Genomic DNA, 21,087 nt, shown 5'->3' with positions numbered 1-21,087 from the left:
ACAATTCACCTTTAATTTTAATAAACATCAAAACCATTAACAAATTAATTCTGGTGATCGTTTGAAATGAAGGGCTATAATTATATACTATGTAATATATGAGTGAAGTATATAAAGAGCATGAGTAATATTAATTCCTACACTTTATGGATTATTTTTCATGTGCCAGGTGATTTATGTATTATCTTTACCATGACCACTCAAGATGTGTATTTTCTGGCAGGAGATCATACAATTTGTAACTGATGGAATCAGATGGATCTACTTGGTTCCAAAGCTAACACCCTTTCCAGGACACCAGAGCTTCCTCAGGTGTGTTCTACAAACACTGATGTGTGTGTGAATCATCTTGGATATTTCTCACAAGCTCCCGGTTGATGTCAGTGCTGGTGACCATGGAGACCACACTTCAAGTACAAAGCTCTGAAGTGCAATAATCCCAGAGTATTTCCATAGAAATGATTAAAGCAAAAAAAAGTACTCTTATTCAGCAAAATAGGGAAGACTAGGATAAGCAAGACCAAACTGACCTGTTTGCAGTTCTTCTCAGAGCCTTTAATTTGCTAATATGCATTGTGACCCGAAAGGAGAATAGCATATATCCCATTTTTCAAACCTATTTGGCAGTAGAAATCTTTTCTCCTAAAGCATACCTCAGGATTAGTGTTCACTTCCAAAGTATCACTTTCCATCAAACTGATTGTTTAAAGGTAATGCCTTTTCTGGAAAATACTAAAACAAAGATTTGGCAGCAGTCAGAAAGGGGTAAAATTATGTAACTGTTATGATGCCTAATAGTTACTGGAGTTGGGAAGGGACAGAGGGAGGAGAGGGAGATACAAAAATAAATAAAGCAGGACTCATGCCTTCGAGGAGAGCCCAACCTGGTGGAAATAAATGTAAAAAAATAACTGTACAGCAGGATTAAATGAATTTTAAATCTAAGTTTTTAAAAATGCAGTAAGAAATAGAGGAATTGTTCATTCTAAACTTTTCTTTGTAGTTTTGAATTCTTTTTTTCTGGATCTGATGCTTCCTTTATTGACATCCTTAGACTGTGCATGAATTTCTTGTGCAGGAGTTAGAAACATTTTCCAGATTTAACCTTTTCTTCTGTCCTTTCCATACTTCTGCATGGGGGCCAGGCCAGAACATCAGTGGGTTATTTTTTTCTTCAGAACATGTCCTGCATGATTTTGCACATCAGCATTTTTTTAAGATTTTATTTATTTATTCATAAGAGGCACAGAGAGAGAGAGAGAGAGAGAGGCAGAGACACAGGCAGAGGGAGAAGCAGGCCCCATGCTGGAACCTGACGTGGGACTCGATCCCAGGTCTCCAGGATCACACCCTGGGCTGAAGGCAGCGCTAAACTGCTGAGCCTCCCAGGCTGCCCACATCAGCATTTTGAATTGTTTCTTCAATTCAGTTGCTTTGTAGGGGGAGTGTTGACAGCTTGGATCCATTTGCTTTTCCCTTCCAGGGTGGGAGGAATCAGGGCAGTAAGTAGCAAAGAATAGCCATTGCATCACCACCTACCTGCCTTGGCATCCCTGGCTGGCTGTTGAAACTGGGCTTTCGTTGGTCTTACCCCTGGTTGCCTGGATCTGATCTCAGAGATCTCAAGCAAATATATCTAGGCTGCTATTATGTTGGCCAGAGCTAAGAACTCTGGTTCTCACAGACTGAGACAGCCACAGGATCTTCTTTCCTTTAAAATGCGAATTTTGAAAAAAAAATAATAAAATGCACATTTTGGGGCCACCTGGGTGGCTCAGTGGTTGACATGATCCTGGGGTACTGGGATCGAGTCTCACATCGGGCTCCCTACTGGGAGCCTGCTTCTCCCTCTGCCTATGTCTCTGCCTCTCTCTCTCTCTCTCTCTCTCTCTCTCTCTATCTTTCATGAATAAATAAAGACTTTAAGAAAAATAAAAATATTTTTAAAATGTGAACTTTGGTCATATGATTACTGACCTATTCAGTATATAGAACAGTTGTATAAACCCCACGTTCAAAAAGGAATCATGACATTTTGCTATCAGCTTCGTTGCTATAGTCTTCTCTTTCTAGATCACTCAATAATTCCATCACTTTTTCTTCTGAGGATCAGGAATCATTTGTTTGGGACTTACCTGTTCTTGAGGGCAACTAATGTAGCTTTCTTTTGGTCAGATTCTGTTACAGCAGCTCCTTTCCTCTTAAAAATTGCAATGATAAACAACAAACCACAAATGTGATATTACCTCATCTTTAAAGTACTTTATAGATTTCACAGCATTCTGGTTTAATATTCACCAAGACTCTATATTAAAACATGTTGAACAGTGCTTGAACAACGGACCCCCATGGCATTTTCAGATTTACTAGTTACTTTTTTCTTAAGATTACTTATTTATTTATTTACTTACTTACTTATTCATGAGAGACACAGAGGGAGAGGCAGAGGGAGAAGCAGGCTCCCTGTGGGGAGCCTGATGTGGGACTCGATCCCAGGACCCCAGGATCATGACCTCAACCACTGAGCCACCCAGGCATGGTGGGTGGCTTGATTTACTAGTTTCTAATTTGGCCAAATTCAATGAACGTTTGTGGACGTCTACTTCCGAATGGATTCCCAGGCTGTGGGTGAGCCTCGATGGTACCTGTGTGTATATATCCATATGACTTTGTGGCCTTCCAATCATCTGAGCTTAATCAGTAATGCCTGTGACATGGAAAAGTTATCTCTTTGTGAAACATGGTCAATGAAATAAACAATTTTAGTGAAATATGAAAATATGTTTAATTTGTGATGTGAGGATATATACAGAAAATATGTGACTTCCTATGAAAATGTGATCCAGAAAAAAGTTAGGCGCCTGAATAAACATTTCAAGAATCTTAACTTGAGGGACTCAGGCTGGTAGCCTTTGCATGTTGTCAGCCCTGTGGTGGATGATGAGTTGTAATGAAGACAGCTGCCCTACAGGACCAGGGAAGGCTCACCATGGGCAGGAAGGTGGAAAGACAGGATCCTGACAGCCACACAGGAACTGTTGGGTTGAAAATAGCTAACGTTGGTAATACGAAGAATCACAAATCTTTGTTCACAATCTCGCTTATCACAAAATGAAAGTGCATGTGTGAGTTTTTCATCGATTTGTTAGAGAAGTGATGTTCAAGAAAATATATTACCTTAAATTAGTATTCCCAATGGTATTTATCCTTTTTCTCAGGGGGTAAGTTACACATCTTGTGATTTCAGGAGCATTTTAACCTTGGAAGCACTTAACGCCTCCCTTCCACGTTGACTTTATCCAGTGTGGCATTCTCAATAGTTCTCCCTTCAGTTCAAACACCTCTGCCTGTTCTCACCTTCAGGCTTTCCTCACCTCTGGCCTGGATTATGGGAATAGCCTCCTACTGGATCCATCTGCCCTAAGACTCCTTTACACTACCACCAGGACTCCCTCCTTAAAAGAAAAAAATTAGAGAAAATCTCTTCATACAGCAAATCCACTTCTAGAAGTCTCTTCTACAGAAAACTCACTTAAAAGGATGCAGATACTATGTATCAAAACATTTGTTAATCTTTTATTTGTGACAAAACAATTGGGTGACCTAAGTGTCTGTGAATACAAAAATGATGACATTTTTTCTAATGCATATATATTATACCAGAAGTCAGCAGACTTTTTCTGTAAACGGGCAAATAGTAATACTTTTGGTTTTTCATGCTATTCCATCTCTGCCATGATTACTTGACTCTGCTCTTATATCAAGAAACTAGCCACCACAACAATAATGGCCTCTGGGGAGGTCAGTTCATTAAGCCTTTTACTCTTGATTTCAGCTCAAGTTGTGTTCTTAGGGTGATGGGATCAATCCCTGCACCAGATTCCATGCTCAGCATGAGTCTGCTTGAGATTCTCTCTCCCTCTCTACCCCCCACCTTTGCACACACACATGTGCACATGCTCGCTCGCTCTCTCTCTCTCCCTCTCTAAAACAAATAATGTATAATAGGGAGAGAGAGTCACAGACAGACAGAGACAGATGCAAGCAAAGGAATAAATGGATAAAATATGTGATACAGTATACACAAAAAAGAAAAATCCAGAGGAATACACACCAAATATTACTAGATGCTCTTCTGAGAGAGGATAGGTATGAAGGCAAGGAAATTTTCCATTTTTATGTACTTTACATTTTTACATACTTCTGTATTGTTTAAACTTTTACATGACTATGTATTATATTTACATTACAGGAAAATACTGAAATAATGAATCATCTAAAATCTGAGCCTGTCTCTCCACTGGTTAAAGACCTTCTGTTGTTTTGCATTGTCTATAGGATAGACCCTAAGCAATTTATTAGAGCTTCTAAGGCAGTTTGTGATCTGCCCAGCCACCTGCTCTGATCTCATCTCAAATCATCCTGCCTCATCTGGAAAACCCCTTTTACGCTACACAGCACACCATGCCATTTTGTGACTTCCTCTCTGCACAAATGATGCTTCCTTTTCTCTAATTGGCTCCTGCCCTGCTTCTCCTCCAGGATCTTCCTCATATATGTCACAGTCCCAGCTCAACGTCCCCTTCTCTATGATCTCTCACTTTTGCCTATAGGCAAAAATTGCTCCCAACATTTTAATATTTCCATTTGCATATCCACTGTTAGACTGGGTTTCTTCAGGCAGGGCTATTGTCTTGTCATTTCTGAATCTCCATACTCAGCACAGAGCTTAGCACACAGTACACACTCATTAAATCTATACAGATGGAGACTTCTAGTCAAAGAAATGTTTTAAGAGGTACAATAGGGAGATGTTTACACTCAAATTTATACACTGAAATTTAAAAAAGTTCAGTAAAGTCTACAACAGAGACTCATATGGCAAAATGTTTTAAATATCCCCATCTAGAAAAGGATTATTCATTAATGATCTGTAGAAATGTGTGCATACGTGGATATGCTTTTTTGCTTGTGGACTCAGATGTTTTCAGCACCATCTAAGTAGCCAACACAAAAACTTTTTGCATTTTAAGTCGAATAACACATTCTAAGATGTTGATTTATAGCTATAGTCATAGTGACTGTATTCAACTGTAAGTAATAGAGTACCCTGTTAATGGCCTAGATAATGAAGTGTTTACTTATCTCATATATGAAGTCTAGAGGAAGGCATGTGTTGATCCTTAATTACCTGCTCAGTGCTGGCAACAGGGGCAAATGCACTTTTCATCTTTACATTTACTATTTATTTGCATATGCTCATTGCAGGTTGGCTACACACCACTAAGAATCACATCCACATTTGAGGCAAGTAAAGTATAGGAGCAAAGGCCTCTCTTCATGGTCTTTTAATTCTGAAAAAGAAGTCTTTACGAGTAGTCTTTGCCTTACATTTCATTTACCCCTTACCCATGGCCATTCACCTATCAATCATTAGTCAAGGGAAATGAGATGAAGGTGACTAGTTTACATCAATCATGATTCAACTCCTAGACTTGGGAGGATGAAAATGGCCTCCCTTAATTAAAGGAAATTCTACATGTTACCTCAAGACGTAAGGATATTTTTTAAATGAAAGAAGGAGGAAGGATGAATCTGGTGAGCAAATACTGTCTGTGCCAGTATTGATTACTATTATCAGAATAGCAGGTGACTGGACCTGGATATACTAGGAAGAAAAATCATAAAGAGATTAGACAGGAAGATTCTAGTTCTAATCACAGCTATGGGAACCTGAGATGATTGCTTGACTTCTCTGCACTTTTTGCCCTAGCTACAAAATAGATGAAAATACCGTGTATCTATCTCATGGGATCATGGTAAGGATCAAATCAAGATTGCTAGCCTCAAGCTCAAGCCACTGTGAGCCCCATGATCGGCATACCAGCAGCAGGGATCTTGATAGATTCTTCTGTGCCTTTGACTTTCAATCTCCATTTAAATTCACTGGTGTCATTGTTCTTTGTGTAGTCATGGCTCTGTCTAGTTGGATATAAATTAGGTGCTTTTAAAGTGTTCGGTCAAAGTAAGGATACCTAGACAACGTACTAATTTAAAATGAGGTGTTTACAACACATAGCAGTTCCTGTGTTGTTTAATCTTCATATCAAATATCAAATATTCATGCAAATAATCATGAAAGGCAAATAATATTGAAATATTATTTCAATATAGGGAAAAGAAAGATTTGTACAATCAAGATATAGAAAAATAGCATGTAATTTAGGGACCCATGCAAAATAAAATTTCTTTTGAATCTGAAGTTCTTGGATGACATACTTTGCTAAAATCTAATGTTTTGTTCAACAACAATGACAGACATATCATTAAGTAAAATGAATCTGAGGAATTGCATCCTGTTTCAGAACAGTGCTAACCATCTGGGGCTCTTCACTCTTACTTCCATCCAGTAAGTTTCTCCAAAATCTGAGGTTGCATCAGCTCATAGAAGGATGTGGGTGAAGTCCCTCAAATTAGAAACAAAAATTGTCTGATCCCCGCCTTGTCAGATATTCCTACTAATAAGAAGGATCAGGAAGGCTTTCCCTTCACAGAAAAAAGGACACCATATACCACTCAGGCATTTCCTGATAGCCACTCTGAGGTACAAAGAGGGAAGGATTTGAGGAAGGGGAAATGGATTCCTTAAACCTGAGTACGCAATAGTTCTGGAATTCTTTCTGTCATAGAAGAGAGAATCAATCTTGGTGGAAAATAAGGATCTGAAAATAAAAAGCCAAAGACCTCACATGTATTCTTCATATGAATTCTGTCTTTTTGGAGCTCTTCTGAATTGAAACTTTGCAATAAATGCTATTTGATATTTCTCCCTTATCTGACAGCCTCCCTTGTCTGATCCAATTTGGGATCATGGCCTAAAAGTTTATTTTACTTCTTTAGGTGAGTTATAAAAAGAATTTAGATCAGTTTTGCAAATTACTAAAATATCAAACAATAACTTTGTCTTTGACGTCCACACTAATAATCCAGTAACACTTTTCTATTTATTATTCAAGAAGTAGTTTGAGGCTTGAAAGTTTTCCTACTTACTTCTCCAAGCATATTTGAACCACAGCCTTGCACAACTAAATATCACTCTCTGAAAAGTACTTATTTGGGAAATCCAGGTACTCTTTGTCTACGTAAGACAGTCAGCTTTCTAGAAGGTAAAGGACCGTCTGTGAAAATGTTTAAGATTTCCATCCAGATGGGAGGGATTTTTGCAACTTTCAAACTTTACCTAAAAGAATTCTGCTGTGAAAAACAGGCTTAAAAACACATATGACTTTTGTAGTATGAATGAAGTGTCACGAATCTCCTGAAACAGAAAATTCTATTGAGCTTTAGCTTATTCTTAGAACTTCCCAGATGTCTACATGTTACTGTGGTCCCCTAGCTGCCTGTGGCAATGCCTGGAGCACATTTGCTCAGGATTTCCATGTTTGGGTGGAAGAAAGCTCAGGGTATTACAAAAGATGGATTGTGGACCGTATCATGTTATGGGACAAATAAATGTGTGACATATTGTAATACTCACTGAATAATCTGTGGAATATAGAGAGAAGAAATAGATTATCTAGAGCAGAATTTGAGGAGAAGCAGACTGAGGTTTAATGTTGCTGCTAATAGTGACAACAGGGGAAAGGGAGAAGTTTTTAGTGCAATATAGGCAAGTTTGTGAGAAGGGAGATCTCACCACCTGGCAATGGTGCCCTGTAGTTGCTTCTTATCCATTTGAGGCTTTTAACTTGCACAGGTATTTGTAGATCTGACATCCTGTCATATGTGTCGTATACATGGTAGACATATTATGGATGTTGTAGTTCAAGAAGTGTGACCGGTTTTGTGCATCTGTATTCTCATGTGTGCTGGTTTATTTGTTTCTCCATTCATTTCATTCACAGTCTTCTTTGTTGAAAAAGGCATCAGGCGATGAATTGGCCTCTGTAGATGTTTCTTCTGTTGCCTCCATAGCAGCATAGTAGGGTGGCTGAAAGCAGAGACCATGGAGCCAGACTCCCTGGGTTTTTGCCTTAGTATTCTCATCCGTAAAACGGGAATAAGTTTCTACCTTATAAAGTCGTTACAAAAAAGTACATGAATTAATGATATTTAAGTCCTTAAAACAATATGTAAAACAGTATTTTGGTGCTCCTGGGTGGCTCAGTCAGTTAGGTGTCCAACTCTTGATTTCAACTCAGGTCATGATCTCAGGGTCCTAAGAATGAACCCAGCATTGTCAGGCTCCATGCTCAGGATGGAGCCTGCTTAAGATTCTCTCTCTCCCCCTGCCCGTCCCCCCCTGCTCACTTGCATGTACACTCTCCTATAAAAAAAATAAAATATAGTATCAAGTAAAATTTCAAAACTAGTTCCAGTTATTAAGAAGGTAATAATATAAAGAATCATTCAAGATATTCTCATCTCTCTTAACATTGCTACTCAGAACTAGATGCCACACTTCACACAATTTCATGAAAGCAAGGGGGGAAGTAGAAAAGGAAGGACTGGAAAGAAAGACTCTAGCCCAAGAAAAGATACCAAATGAGGTCCATGCCAGGGGACTGCCTGTATAGTGCAATGTAAAATAGTACATCCTTCATCTATGAGTGGGAGTGCTAATTCTCTCAACCAAAGTTCTTTGGCTGTCTCTGTTATGCACCGTACTATTTGTATTCTAGAAAAGTTTATTAAACAGATGATTATGAGCGATGGATAAATAGAAGAGAGAGAAACAAGAGCCCACCAAAATAAAATCAAGCCCCAGCAACATCATCATCTATCTGATAGAAGAGATTGGTAAAGCGAAACATTGTGCATCTTGATTTCAAATGAGAACATCTTGATTTCAGAATGACATTTGACAAAATTTTTCAAGCCATTATGATTGGGAAAAAATACATGGATTGCTTAATAATGCAATGAGATGGGTGTTTTATTAAATCAGTAATTAACATTTCAAATAACAAAGAACACCTGACATCATTCCATAAAGCTTTGTTCTGGGATTGTGCTTTTTGGGATGGAATAGTTACAATTAACTGAATTGCAACAAAGCCTTCAGGTAGAGAAAACATGAACTTATATCACCTTTAAGCCAGTAAACAGCTACAAATTTGGGAAAGGCACAAAAGTTTTGTTTACAGGAATCCTAGGGGGATGCGTGTACACAAAAGTGAAAAAGGCATTCTCTTCCTTGAGCACACAGATCACAAGGCTAACTAGTGATCTCTGCTACTCGGACACGAGTGATGTGCAGAAGAAACCAAAGGAACCACTTAGTCATAGACAGCGTGCTGTATTTTGGGATTTATGAGAGACAGTAGCAATGAGCTTGAATTGTTCAGATCATGGTAATGTTGCGCCTCCAGACACTATGTGATGTTTCTTTGCTTCAGGGAAACAGTGCTGGATTCGACCCTTGACCAACCACCCTGGTGTTCCATTTAACTGGAACACACTCAGCAAGGCTATATCCTTAAACTCAAAAGCATAAGGATATACTCTCCAAATAGTTTCCATCCTGACATGTTAGGGATATAGTCTCAAAAGAGAAAATTGAACTATTAGACCTGATATTACATAAGCCATCCTTTGGAGTTCTACATATTTTCAGCCATTACCAGTTCTTGAAGTAATGAGTGACACAAGTTTACGATATACTGATTAAGTGGTATCCTTATTCATCCTCAGTTTAGCCCTAACATCTCCGAGGCATTGTCTCCTCCACCAGCCTCTCAGAACTGTGGGTTTTAATAGCATCTGGCTATAAAAGTTCCATTTTTACCCTATCCAAGCCTTTATGATCTTACAGGCTTGCATCAGCTCCTCCTGCACATTCATCTTGGCAGATGAGAATTTATACAGACTTTGCGGCCCCCTCCTGCCCCTCCTCATCTCCACCGCCTCTGTCTGGCCTGTTTCCAACAACACTGTAGGATTCTGGAAGGGCAGCCTACACGTTTCTTGCTGTGAGGTGGGCGATCATAGGCCGGCGGGTTCGCAAACAGTGTTTTTCTGATAGCAGCTAGGGGATTTGGATTCGATTCAGAAATGACTTGGACATTACCCACACGCGATCCTGTCATTCCTCTCCTTAGAGCCACAATTATAGGGGATGCCAGATCCTATTCATTTTGGCCTTTTTTGTCCAACTTTTCCTTCCCTGATTATAAACACGTGCAATGGCCATAAAAAGCCCTATCCTTAAAGGAGAGTCACTTATAGTTTCAGAAAGGTGAGGTCTCTGACTGTGAGTCCATTTCTACTCTTATTCCCTCCAGGAGGAAGAAATAACATTATCTTCTGGTCACTTGTCAAAGGGCCAGTGGACTGTTTTTCCTGTCTTTATATTTAGAAGGATCACCTACTAATCCTAAGTGATCTCGATGTATGGGTTTGTTTTTATTTGCTTGTATTTTTAGGGACTGAATTAACTTGTTGGCAGCAAGGCCTTACACAGGTTTTGTGACCAGGTCTCCTCCCTTGATAAATATTTGGGGGGGGGGGGGGAGTGAGCGCTACGTTATTTATAATGTCTCTCCCAGCTCTGTTTTTTGGTGATTTGGGTTTAGTCCTGTTCTCCTTCTACTGTGTACTAGATTTGCATACCGAATTGTTAATTAAAACCAAACAGTGTTGCATCCACAGTGACCCATCATTTCCATCCCTTCCTCCATCCCCTTGCTCGATTTCTAATTTACCGTATGTCAGTTTGCTGACTTGGCGATATCCCGCCACCCAGGTGCCAGCTCTGCAACCTCCTGGCAAGGTTGTGGCTCCTTCGGCAGGATCTGAGGGTCCCAGAATAAACAGAATCAGGGAGGCAGAGGGAACCCTTCCAGCCTCTTGTTCCACCCACAGAGCCACATACTCCAAGGCCAGCGTCCTGGTGACCCATGATTACCGATGGACCCCTGGGACTCCCTGTAGGAGCATTTCTTTCGCATCTGTAAGGTGAAATTAATGGGATGGGACACCTTATAAGATCTGGTTTATGTGACTTCTTGAAGTTCAAATCTAAGTTATGAAGGCTGTTCTATTTTAAGTGGATTTTGGGATTTAGTTGAGATGAGAATTTGAGGGTATCAACATAGAAAAAGCACTGGAGCCCCTGGCTTTCTGTCTATCTGCATGGAGACCCCAAAGATGGCTTGTTCTCTTCTCTTCCAGCCTCAGTACTTCTCTGGGCCTTTTAGTGTCCCTGTCCTTTTTTGCCTTTTTTTCTTTCTCTCCTTTTGGTGTGAGATTTCTTTCTCACCCTTCCCTCATTCCTCCTTCCTTTCCTTCCTCTTTCTTTCTTTTATGATCTAACTTCTTATCTCTTAATATTTTGTGGTTTTCGCAGCTAATTTTTGCCCTGGACAATGCTTTCTCCTGATCCCACATGTATCATCTGAGACTGACAAGGGTTCGTTCCTTCTTGAAAAAAAAAATGGGAACGAAACTGACTCTGGATGGAGCCATCCCCAGTGGGTCACAGTTGTTATTTTAATCTTCAGGGAAAGATTTCCTTTGTAGATCCTTCCTGTTTTGGCACTTAGGAGCCTTTGCTCTGCAAGGGGGTGGAAATATTTTCTTTAAGTGCTATTATGTTTTAACAAATCCTGTCAAGCATGCTTGTGTGTGCACATGTGAGTGCTTTCATGATATCAACAAATCTGATACTTTGTTTTTAAAGATTTTATTTATTTATTCATGAGAGACACAGAGAGAGAGAGAGGCAGAGACACAGGCAGAGGGAGAAGCAGGCTCCATGCAGGGAGCCCAATGTGGGACTCGATCCCAGAGTCCTGGGATCATGCCCTGAACCAAAGGCAGATGCTCAACCTCTGAGCCACCCAGATGTCCCAAATCTGATACTTTAAACACATTATCTTAGGTGATTTGTTTGAGTCCTCAGGCCAACATGGGGGTGGGACACCAACCCCAGCACCAACCCCAGCAGTTGAAAATCTATATAGTGCAACTTTTGCCTTCCCTCAAAACTTAATTACTGATAGTCTACTATGGGCTGGAATCCTTGCCAATAACATAAACATTCAATGAATACATATTTTGTATGTTATATGTGGTTTTTAAAAAGATTTCATTTATTCATTTGAGAGAGAAAGTGAGAGAGAGAGAGAGTGAGCAGGGGGAGGAATAGAGGAAGAGGGAGAAGCAGGCTCCCCACTGAGCAGGGAGCCCAATGTGGGAGTTGATCCCAGGACCTCAACTCATGACCTGAGACAAAGGTAGACACTTAACTGACTGAGCCACCCAGGTGCTCATGTGTTATATGTATTTTATACTGTATTCTTCCAATAAAGTAAGCTAGAGAAAAGAAGTGTTATTATAAGGAAGAGAAAATGCATTCACAGTACTGTCCCACATTTACTGAAAAAAGTCCATTATATAAGTGGGCCCGTGTAGTTCAAACCCGTGTTGTTCAAGGGTCCACCACAGTAATCATGAAGGGATTCAGCAGCTTCACTTTAAACCCATCTCCTTTTTCCCCTACAATAGCAACAGCCTATCATTCTTCTGTTATCAGTTTAGTTTCAGGAAGTCTTGTGTTGCTTTAGTCAAGATGCAGTCTGATTTAGTTTTATTTTTTTAAAGATTTTATTTATTCATGAAAGACACAGAGAGAGAGGCAGAGACACAGGCAGAGGGAGAGGCAGACTCATCACAGAAAGCCTGATGTGGGACTCGATTCCCAAACCCAGGGATCACACCCTGAGTCAAAGGCAAATTCTCAATCACTAAGCCACCCAGATGTCCCTAGTTTTATTTTTTAAAGGCATGTATGTCCATTTAGTACAACGGAAGGCAGGGGAAAAACCGAGTGAGCAGAGTGCTGTAGCGGAGTTTGGTGAGCAGGACACCAGGTCGTAGAAAATCTTGTAGCCAAACCAGGGAGTTTGAAGTCATACAGAGCCATTAAAGGACAATATGCAAGCAAATTCAATGACAAGTGTTTTTCAGAAAGACCACTCTGGCTTGATTGCGGCGATGGTTGGCAGAGGGTCCAGACAGAAGGCAGGGAGCCTAATTAGTGGGGGATTGCAATAACCCCGGGAGAATCTCAGGAGAAGATTCAAATCTCGGGTGTTGGCTTTCATAAATAGGTCAGTGATACCATTTCAGATAGAGAACTCAATAAGACCAGCAGAAAAGGAAAGATTGTGAGTTTAGATGTTGGATCCTTAGAGGCTGAAATGCCAGAGTCATCATGGTGTCCCTGCAAGGCAGCTAAAGAGCTGTAGGGAATATGAAGAGACTAGAGTTTCTGCCTCAAAGTAGCTGGTAAAAGTAGGGGGCGCTTCAGGCAGTGGAGTAAAACCACCCATATGTAGAGTGAGAGCTTCACGGGGCAGATGTCACAGGAAGTGGAAAAGCTTGAGGCGAGCTTGTGAGGATGGGAACAAGCCAGGAAAGATTCAAGTCTTAGAAGCCAAGACCAGAGTTTCTGGTGGCAGAAGTGATAGAGGGCTCATCAGATTTGGCAATTCAGAGGTCTTTGTGATCTTAGGATAGGTCAAGGGAGTGAAACACAGCGCAGACCTGATCATGCTGGCCCATGCAAGAGGATGTGGAAACAACTCTCTCTGACTCATCTTTTAATGAGACTGAACATGAGCATCAGCACAACTGAGTTCACAGCACAGCTCTGCCATTGACAAACCTGTTGGACCTTAGGTGAGTGACAGTACACCTTACCCGCAGCTTCTAACTTGTGAAGTTAATACTGGGTATCTCAAAGAATATGTGGGGGATTAAATGTGCCAATAGGTGTACAAAGATTTTATATTTGATATATTTTATATATTTTTAACATATAAATATAGAACATATTAAGTACATTTTTATGAGAATTGTGGCCATTTTTACTGTCATTCTTAGATTGAATAATTAATTCAATTAAGTGTTTTACTTCCTCTGAATCCCAGGTAAGGCCACTATTTTCATGGTGTGAAATCAGACAACTACCAAGCTGCAGCAACTTGACTTTTTTTTTATTTGGATGACTCTGAATGAAATTCTCTGCAGATTATGTTAAAACACCAGAGAAGGAAGAAATTTCATTTGACTATAGAAAATAGTATATTTTATGCCATTTTAATTCCTTGAAAGGATACTCAACATGTATTAATTATGGTAGTTCTAGCTAATATAGTTGATTAACTCCAAAACCTGAGTGAAATAAAACAATATTAGCTTGTTGACCATCTATAAGCCTTCTTTGTAGAAATGTTTGTTCATGTCTTCTGCCCATTGTGTTAATTGGATGATTTGGTTTATTTGGTGTTGTCTAGGTTCTTTATATATTTTAGATACTAACCCTTTATTGGATATGTCTTCTTCTCCCATTCAGTAGGTTGTCTTTCAGGTTTGTTGCTTTTTCCCTTCACTATGCAGAAGCTTTTTATTTTGATGTAGTCCCAGTAGATTATTTTTGCTTTTATTTCCCTTACTCTCAGGAAGCCTAGAAAGCATAGAAAGATGTTGTTATGGCCGATATCAGAAAAATTATTGCCTGTGCCCTCTTCTATGATTTTTAAGTTTTCAGGTCTCACATTTAGATCATTAATACATTTTTAATTTATTTTTGTAAGAAAAAATTTATAGTGTAAGTTTATGGTGTAAGAAAGTGGTCCAGTTTCATTCTTTTGCATGTAGCTGTCCAATTTGCCCAACACCATTTGTTAAAGAGACTGTCTTGTTCCGATTACATATTCTTTTCTCCTTTGTCGAATATTAATTGGTCATATAACTGTGGGTTTATTTCTGACGTTTCTTTTCTGTTCCATTGATCTTTGTATCTATTTTTGTACCAATATCATACTGTTTTGATTATGACAACTTTGTAATATAACTCAAAGTCATGAAAAGACGCTCAGCATTACTTATCATAAGGGAAATGCAAATCCAAACCACAATGCGATATCACATCACATTTGTTAGAATGCTTAGAATCAAAAACTCAAGAAACAGGAAGTGTTGTCGAGGATGTGGAGAACAGGAACCCTCATGTACTGTTGATAGGATTGCAAACTGGCACAGCTGCTGTGGAAAATAGTATAGAGATTCTTTAAAAAATTAAAAATACGGCAGCCCAGGTGGCTCAGGGGGTTAGCGCCACCTTCACCCCAGGGTGTGATCCTGGAGACTAGGGATCGAGTCCCACGTCAGGCTCCCTGCGTGGAGCCTGCTTCTCCCTCAGCCTGTGTCTCTGCCTCTCTCACTCTCTGTATTCTCATGAATAAATAAATAAAATCTTTTAAAAAAATAAAAATAGAGCTACCTTACAATCCAGGAATCACGCACCTGGGTATTTACCCGAAGAATACAAAAACACTAGTTTGAAGGGACATTCACGAACCCATGTTTATTGCGGCATTTTTTACGATAGCCAAACTATGAAAACAGCCCAAGTGCCCATCAGTAGATGAGGGCATAAAGAAGATGAGGTATATATATTTATATATATTTATAATGGAATATTATATATATAATGAAATACTACTATTCAGCCATAAAAAAAGAACTCAGTCTTGCTGTAGAGAGTATAATGCTAAGCGAAATAAACCAGAGAAAGACAAAAATGCCATATGATTTCACTCATATGTGGAATTTAAGAAACAAAACAAATGTACAAAGGGGAAAAGGAGAGGGAGAGAGGGAGAGAGACAAACCCCAAACAGATTCTTAGTTACAGAGAATACACTGATGGTCACCAGAGGGGAGGTAGAGGGATGGGAAATAGGTGATGCAGATGAAGGAGGGCACTTGCTATGCTGAGCACTGAGTAATATAGGGGATTGCTGAATCACTGTGTGGTACACCTGAAACTAATATAACATTGTATATTAACTACACTGAAATTAAAATATAAAAAATAAATAAAAATTTAAAGGTTTGCAAATTAAGATGCAATTCATGTCCATTAAGTAAATGAAAATTACTTTTCAGCAAACTAAAAGAAAAAGAAAAAGAACCAGCATTAGCTTGTATTTTATTTATGCAAGAGTACTCTTTGGGTTTTCTTGGTCAGGCATCTCTTCTCTGAGCAGCGATTTGATGATCATTCCATCCTCTGGCTCCACCGTGTTCAGATAGGGTATCTCCTTTGCAACCATTTGGAAGAGAAAGCGAGCATATAAAACTGGTCATGGGAGGATGCTGTGCACCAAGCTTGAAGTGGTGCACGTTACTTCTGCCCATGGTCTGCTGGTAGCTAGTGCCCAGACCTTACCAAATTATAAGGAGGCCAGACAATGTTATCTAGCTGTATGCTCAGGAGAAAGAGAAAGTTAATTTGAAGATTAGCCAGTCAATGCACAGTATGTAAGTGATAAGAAATGGTGCATATTTTTTTTTTCAAGATTTTATTTATTTGACACACAGAAAAAGAGAATGAGAGAGACAGAGAACACAAGCAGGGGGAGCAGCAGAGGGAGGGGAGAAGTAGACTCCATGCTGAGCAGGGAGCCCAACCCAGGACTCCGTCCCAGGACCCTGGGATCATGACCTGAGCTGAAGGCAGACAATTAACTGACTGAGCCACCCAGGTGTCCCTTGTGCATATATTTTTTACTGTTCTTAACCGTAATAGCACCTTCCCAGCCACACTGAGTAAATATACACTTAGTTCGATTTTAATCTTTTGAGGATTACCTAAGAAATTCCTCCTTAGTCTTTTGAGGATTACTTATGATAAATACCCCTTCTTTCACCTGGCAGTTGTGCAATCCTAAACAGAGGCAAATACAAGGCTGTTAGTAGAAGCATGAAAAGGGGAAGATGAGTTCCCTGAGCTCTCGCATTATCAGTTCCTAAATCACATTAGTCTCCTAGAGCCCAGACACAAGAGCCAGGACCTTGCTTGTGCCTCCAAACGCAGCTTTCTGGACATGAAAGTCACACTTGGAGGACAAAACCCCATTTACTCTGCAGTTACATGAAAGGTATGACTTCTGTGGCAAGAACTACTAAAAGAAAAATGTACAATAAAATTATTCACAGACTATTGCTTTTAAGTAGTAAAGTTACACACACACACACACACACACACAATACAGGAAGATACCCACAGGGAGTATCTCCAGAAGAAAAAAAAAAAGGCATGTCCCACCGTAGCCTGGCTGTCAAAGGGGCACGCTGAGCAGTTTCAGTAATACCAATAAAGATGTGCTGAAGCAAGATGAATTAAGAATGGATCTGTCTAGGTACCTCTGCATCTTCAGCCGCCATAGAAGTGCCACAGTTGATGTTTCAGTGTTTCTAATCAATTTCATTTTTTGGATGTCTGAGATGAATGGTACATTTTCCTAGCCATCCAGAGATTTGCTTCACATTGGGAGATCATGATCCAAACTGAAGGCTCAGTATCATTTCTGCCAGCCCTGAGAGCTCCAGGGGACAAAAACCCCAATGTATTTCATTAGGTGCAGACACTAGGGTGGTGCAGAAGGGGGAAGATTAGGTCCTTGTGGAGTTGGGTAAAGAGATGGGATAAAAGCTTACCAGTCCACTTGTAAGGGTGAGAAAGAGATGGGGCATGGGGGCTCCAGAACCACCCTGGTTGGGTGAGCAGGGGACAAGAAGGTCTACAGTGTGTGTGTGGTGTGTCTGTGTCTATAAATATATCTATTTAAATAGATAAATTTCTTGTAAATCCTACCCAGAATACTGATTTTTTAAAAGATTTTATTTATTCATGAAAGACACAGAGAGAGCAATAGAGGCAGAGACACAGGCAAAGGGAGAAGCAGGCTCCATGCAGGGAGCCTGATGTGGGACTCGATCCCAGGACCCCAGGATCACACCCTGGGCTGAAGGCAGACGCTGAACCACTGAGCCCCCCAGGTGTCCCTCAGAATACTGATTTTTAATAAAGAAGAGGAGGAAGAGTCCAGTGAATAGGGCAAGCCCTTGGTTGGACATGTCAAAATATAAAAGAGGCTTCCTCAGTTCCCTGTGTCAAGTGTCATTGTGGCCACTGACCACAGGGTGGGTGTTTTCCCAGCCTCTCTGAGCTGCTTGGCCACTGGTAGCAAGGCTAATAGAAAAAAATAGTATGCTATTTTTTTCCTATGCTCTTTTATTTCTCTATCTGACTTTTACTGCCAGAATCATGGAAGAGAAAAGGCTCTGCTATTTATTTATTTGTGGATTATTGACAGCAGGGAAGCAATGCTGAACAGGACAGTAGTCCCGGCCCACTGAGTGTTTTCAATCTGTACATCAAAAAGCTTCTGAGGGGCGCCTGGGTGGCTCAGTGGTTAAGAGTCTGCTTTCAGCTCAGGTCGTGATCCCGGGGTCCTTGGGATAGAGTCCCGCATCAGGCTCCCCACAGGGAACCTGCTTCTCCCTCTGCCTGTATCTTTGCCTCTCTCTGTGTGTCTCTTGTGAATAAATAAATAAGATCTTTTTTTAAAAAAAGCTTCTGAGATGCAGAATTAATGTTCAAGTACCAGCTAAAGATAGCCTGTGGGCCAGGCAAAACCTTGGGACAGACAGACAAAAAGTAAAAGTCACTTTCTTTTTCTCATGTAAGTTCTGCTCAAAACAAATCCCAAGAAACTTTCAATATCAATATGCAATTTAAGGTTCACAAATGGATGAGATCATTTTATAAGATTTTCCTTCTATCCAACAAACTATCGATAAGATGACTTTAAAATTCATTGTTTGCCTGCTGTTTATAGCTGTCTGTTAAAAACGAAATGCGTTTGTATAAAGCTCCAGGATGTTAGGACTTGAATCGATTTTAAAAATGGTGAGTTTCAAGGGTCATATACAATAACTGGTCCTTTCCAAGGACATTTGGATAGTGGACCACAGAATCAAGTTTAACACCGAAGCTGTGCCCTGGGTTTGGGGTTTGCTCATCAAGTTACAGTGTTGCTCTGGTGTCTTTGGTAAATCATGACATGCATAAGTGACACAGCTGTGATTTGCATTTTTACAGCAATACCTAGCCTGCATTTGTGAATGGTCTAGCTACAGGTGCCATTATATAGAGAAGGATTATCTTATATAATACAAGTATCAATATAGGAAGGCAAATCCTGAACTTGCCAGCTGCTTTTCCTGACTAGAGAGGGTTTGACTGGCCTCTCAGTTATTTTTCAAAAAATACTACAAATGTACTTTAGTCATTTCTCGATGTTTGTCACACACTTGGATTATTTTCCCAACCTTAAAATATGAATTAATGAGCTTCTTTTAAAATTGGTAGCCATTCTAAATGATATTGGGACACTGGTGTCTTAATTCTCTGGGGGTTACTTCAGGATTTTGTTTTAATACGGTTTTTATCTTTCGTTTCAAGAGATGAAGATTTTATCTGTCCCTGGAGCAGTGCTAAATAAAATTACAAATACCTGCCCCCTAGTTTTTCACTGGGATGGAGTTACCAGGAGGACACTGGCAAGATCAGTGACCTTCCCTTTGAGGACAGTCACCTCTCAGATTATCCACCAAGTCATTATAATTCCGGAAAACAATGAGAGGGAGCACACCCACATTAGGAACTTTTTAAAAACTGATGGCAAGCAAAGATACCATAAATACAGAGCAAAATGATCCCTAGAAACATCCAGAATTTTACTAAACTGTTCAGGCAAAAGAATTAAACCTATCAGATTAGCAGTCATGGAGTGAACGCCACTTGTAGATGCTTTTATCTTTTGAGTTTGTAAATCTGAAAACATTTCATCTGCTAGGATTGGGCAGACAGTCTGATGCGGGACAATTGGCACACCATCTCAGCTGAGGACTCTGGGGAGTTCCCACTTTATCACACCCTTCTGCTTTGGAAGTGAGCAGATGTGTAACTTTTAGGAATCCCAACACATACAGGAGCCTCCAGGCTCCTGTGTCAGTTGTTTAGGTCAGATAATTTTTATTTTCTGTACACAAATATTTCTGAATGGAAAATACAGCGATTACAGTAAAACAGATTATGTACCAGATATTAGCTCTGAGACTTCTGACTAAAGACAATACAGAATATACAGTAAAATGGGAGGTGGCCTGTCTGCTGTAATGACAACAGGTACTCGAGTAGGGGAAAACCTCATAAGCATAGCACACATCTAAGAATTAACTTGAGTTTTGTCTCCTGCACTTATAAACTGGTTCCTTTTTTGTCTTTTTACCCTTGGACTGACCTGTAATTTGTATCACATGGATCACATGACCCTTCTGTGACTCAGATGAACGTTTCAGTAGCATGCGAGGATTTCAGATAGTCGAGCAACAAGAGTGGTAGCCAGGGACCTGATGTATACTTTCTGTGCTATGCTTCAATCAGTGCCCATGGAGTACGTGATACATAATCTCTGTTTTTATTTTTCTACTGGTAAAATGTGGGAATCGGGCTGTCTGAATGCAGAGGTTTGTTTTGGCTTATAAACTTGCAAATTTTTAGTTACCACTCTGTGAATAAGCAGTAGTGTTTCTGTTTATTAACTTGCAAGTTTTATAAGCTATTAAACCACTTCTAATATTAAGCAGGTAATTTATATTACATTGCTATATCTCCATTCCATCATTTTTTCTTGAATTTTATGTTTTCAAGCTGTTTCTGGTCATACCAATAAACTTAACAAATCTTTTAAACAGAATAGCCATTATGTTGGCCAGATAACCATATTAAGTTGCTGTCACATTTCCATAAATATCCAATTTTGGATCGCTTCCAGAGTAGCTTATATGATCCATAGATGAGAACAGATTATTAGTTCATTAACTAACTCATATTTGCAAGCTAACTGTTGGTATTCAAAATCTTTATAATATGGTACTGATTTTATTTTTGTTGACATTGTATATATATATTTTTTTTTCCTATGAGTATAGTTGCCACACAATGTTACATTAGTTTTAGGTGTACAACATAATGATTCAACAGGTTTATATATTATGCTATATTATGCTGTGCTCATCGCTAGCGTGGCTCCCATCTGTCACCATACAGAACTACTGCAGTAGCCTGGACTATATTCTTTAGCTGTGCCTCTTAGCCCATGACTCATTGATCCTGTAGCTAGAAACCTATACCTCCTACTCCTCTTCACCCATTTTGTTTATATC

At 39.7% G+C, this 21,087-nt stretch overlaps 1 protein-coding gene across 33 annotated transcripts in view; it reads left to right on the top strand.

The window, feature by feature from the left end:
• The window catches only part of CHRM3 (cholinergic receptor muscarinic 3), a 502,174-nt gene that overhangs the window by 364,721 nt on the left and 116,366 nt on the right, over positions 1 to 21,087 (top strand). For 17 of the 33 annotated variants that reach the window (XM_049108912.1, XM_049108905.1, XM_049108907.1 and 14 more), the window contains one exon: positions 13,517 to 13,683. The exons of 12 other annotated variants lie outside the window; for them this stretch is intronic. The gene's annotated coding sequence lies outside the window, so the exon portion shown is untranslated. Of the gene's footprint in view, positions 1 to 223; positions 313 to 13,516; positions 13,684 to 21,087 lie in introns of all 33 variants that reach the window. 4 more of the 33 variants (XM_035714980.2, XM_049108908.1, XM_049108902.1 and 1 more) reach the window with 1 other exon arrangement.

The sequence above is a fragment of the Canis lupus genome, chromosome 4 (genome assembly GCF_003254725.2).
Source record: "Canis lupus dingo isolate Sandy chromosome 4, ASM325472v2, whole genome shotgun sequence".
Classification (NCBI taxonomy): domain Eukaryota; kingdom Metazoa; phylum Chordata; class Mammalia; order Carnivora; family Canidae; genus Canis; species Canis lupus.
Note: the sequence above shows the minus strand (reverse complement) of the source record. Positions and strands in the feature narration are given on the sequence as shown.